The following is a 3,545-nucleotide window of genomic DNA, read 5'->3' as shown; positions in this document are numbered from 1 at the left end:
AGAAATCAGCAGTACAATTATCAAACTATCCTGGATATATACATGAATATGTCTTTTTCCCTTCTTTTTGGCTTTTTCTCATCCCAGTCTTTCTACCCATTGAACAGATTCTTTCCCTTTCACAGTAAGTATTGTACCATTCAGATTTTATTTACTGGAACATTTTTAAAGGTTATTATTATTTTTGGTACCAGGGATCAAACTCAGGACCTTGCTCTTGCCAGGTAGATGCTTATGCCGCTGAGCTATCTCCCTGGCCCCTTCCAAAGATTATTTTTATGTTAGAATTTTATTTGTATTTTTATACTAGCTCACATAGGAATTAATTTCTGCTGTTATTTTGTAGAGAAAGCAGACATTTCATGTAGAAAATGTTGATGTTTCTTCTAAACACTCAGTATATAATGGATATTTTATTTTATTAATATTTCATTTTCCTTCTCAGCACCACTTAGTTGAGTAGTTAACCACGAGGGCTGCAGAGACCTTTGGGATCATAACTGCATTAGATAGTGGAATTGGTGTGCTACTAGGTCACATTCCCATACCTTCTCTATGCCATCCTATTAAATCCCAATGGCTGCTCCTACTAGAATCCCAGGAGGGTTTGGCAGAATAGACTGCTGCTTCCCCAGTCTCCCTGGGTGCTGACTTGGTAGGTCTGAGCGGGGACCCCGAGCCTGCCTTTCTTGCAGGTTGCAGTGTGCTGGTCTCTGAGAACTTCTGCCATGGGGGTAGTGGTGCAGAGGGCCTCTTGTATTACTACTGTCTCCACTTCACATGGGGAAAATAGGGCTTCTGAGAAGCTGAATCACTTAGGGTCACACGGAGCAGGGGTGGTGGTTAGGGTGGAGTTGCATTGTGACCAATTTTGGGGCTGGTCGTGGGGGGTTGGAGGAGCCTGGTTCTGGGTAGCACAGGTGGATCAGGGAGATGCAACCCTGGGTCTGGGTCTGGTCCCTCTCCCCCTCCTCTCTGGCACTTGGCCCTGCTCTACTTCCGGGATGCCATGAGTTAAGCAGCTTCACTCTTTCAAGGCTTCCACTATGATGTTCTTGCCTTGGAACCAGAAGAAGATGGACTGATGCTGTGGGCAAATTGCACTTCTCCTCCTTTATGTTGTATAGGTATGTTTGTGTTCATGTTGCAGTTTAGATTTCCATTAAGTACTTGGACCTTAAAATGCTGCCATTCTATTTTATTAGAGAACTGACATGGATGGATGCAATTTTTGGTGTGTGCCATTTCTGTACTACTTAGAACATTTAAATGAATGCTAAGAAACTGGAGTGACTAGGTGGAAAGGGAATATAGAAGAAGGCTTTTGGAGTGACTGGAGCAGACACAACTTGGCAAAGATCCACCAAGTGGGGGGAAAGCCTGGGACTGAACACACCAGAGATAGCTGGCGTTTTGGAGTGGCCCTTTGTGTAGATCAGCTACCTGGAAGGCTTGTACTGACTTTGATTGATGTTGCTCCTTGAGAGAGGCCTGCAGAGCTCTTTTCCAGCTAAACAGGCCTTGTGCCTCCAGGCTTGACATGCCTAACAAAACCTGTTCCTACTTGTGTGTCCACTTCCCTTCTCCATGGATGATTTCCTAGGAGTCTTTTTGTCCCAAATCATTTCCAAATCAATATAAGAGTTACGAAGAAGCCCCTGCAAAACGAATCTCCAAAGGCATCTTAAAGGAAGTCCTGGGTCCACCCATTTCCTTTTAAGACTGTGTTAGTGTGGAAACACAGCCCTGGTCTCTTAGGCTGTAGCTAGGATGGATCAATTAAACAAAACCATTACAGTATTTTTTTTTTTTTTTATTAAATAGTACTAGGGATTGAACCCAGAACCTTTGTACTGAGCTACATCCCTAGCCCTTTTAAAATTTTTTATTTTGAGTCACGGTCTCACCAAGTTACTCTGTTGCCTAGGCTGAGCTCAAACTTCAGATTTTTCTGCATCAGCCTCATAGAGTGCCGGGATTACAGGCATACGCCACCACCCCCAGCTCACTGCAGGCATCTTGAACGTAAAGAGATTTTTAAGAGGATTGACGTGCTTACACCATCATGGTTGAGGCTGAGAAAGTGGAACTCACGGAGTCTGCGCCTAGCTCCAGGTTCGCTGGCACAGAAAGAGGGCCAGAGCTGCTGCCGTGGAGACTCAGCCACGTGGGGAAAGGCGGCTGTTGGGCTCACCACCTTTTCCAGCTCTGGGGGGCTAAGTGACAGGGAACTAGGAGGACTCTGCAAAAAAGCGTTTAGGAAATGCACACACCCATCTGCCAGCACTGCTGGAGGAAAAAGAAAAATGTCTGCTTCCTGTCTCCCGCCGTCCAAACCTTGCAAAGGTGCGGTCTCGCTATGAGGCCCAGAAGTGCTTCCAGTTTAATGGAATCTGCTTTGAGGTACAGTCTGCTGCTCGGCACAGGTGCGGCCGAGGCTGCTTCCTCCCACCACAACCGTGGTGGCTGCGGGGGGCTTCCTGCTGGCCAGGGCTTCACACCCCATTTCCAGACCTCTGGGCTGTGAAGTCTTGCTGTGCCTGCAGCTTCTGGAGTTGATTTTGCTGGACAGATATTAATGACTTATTGAGTGTATTTTTATTTATAGCAAAACCTTAACTCATAGGAATTTTGCAAAAACAGAAACTTAGATTAATTAGATGCCCTTTCCCTCTGTAAACCTTATTTGGAAAGAAATTTCATCTCCAGAAACCAGACTCAATGAAAGTTTTACTTTTATCCAGAAAATTTAAGACTATGCCCAATCACCCAATTAATGCACACTCATTGTGTAAGGATGAAAAAAAGATATCTGCACATATTTACATGAGTAAAATATATTTGTTTCCTCTGTCCCTTTATTAGAATGTTATTTGGTTATAGTTTTGAGTTTTGCTTTTTAAAAATCTTTCTACTGATTTATTTGGTACAGGGTCTCACTACACAGCTCGGACTCATAATGATCTTCCTGTCTCAGCCTCCCCAGTGCTGGGATTATAGGCACACATCACCATGCCCAGTTTCAGGGCCAGTATGATGTGCAGTACCCAGTTTCGAACTCGACTCCTGAAGCTTTCTAGACAGGTGCTTAGACCACCAAGCCATTTCTCCAGCCCGAGGCTTGTGAGCAGATAAGGTATCCCACGCTATTGGGGGAGGTGATTGGTTGAAAGACCTCCTGTGAACACCAATGTCTACACATTCTTAGTCTTTTCCATAAAGTGGTGCATTTTTTTTTTGTGTAAAACCTGTGGACTTCTTCCTGTATTCTCTCTTTTTCTTTCTTTCTTTCTTTCTTTCTTTCTTTCTTTCTTTCTTTCTTTCTTTCTTTCTTTCTTCCTTCCTTCCTTCCGTTCTTTCTTTCTTTCTTTCTTTCTTTCTTTCTTTCTTTCTTTCTTTCTTTCTTTCTTTCTTTCTTTCTTCTTTTTTTCTCTCTTTCAGTGGAGCCATGTGGATGAGTCATGGCCATTGCGTGACCAATGTGCTCTCTGTGAAAGCCTGAGAGAGTATCTTCTCCCCATGTGACTCTCCTTAGGCACACTCTA

The sequence above is a fragment of the Octodon degus genome, unplaced genomic scaffold (genome assembly GCF_000260255.1).
Source record: "Octodon degus isolate 3935 unplaced genomic scaffold, OctDeg1.0 scaffold00168, whole genome shotgun sequence".
Classification (NCBI taxonomy): domain Eukaryota; kingdom Metazoa; phylum Chordata; class Mammalia; order Rodentia; family Octodontidae; genus Octodon; species Octodon degus.
This window is presented reverse-complemented; position numbering follows the sequence as displayed.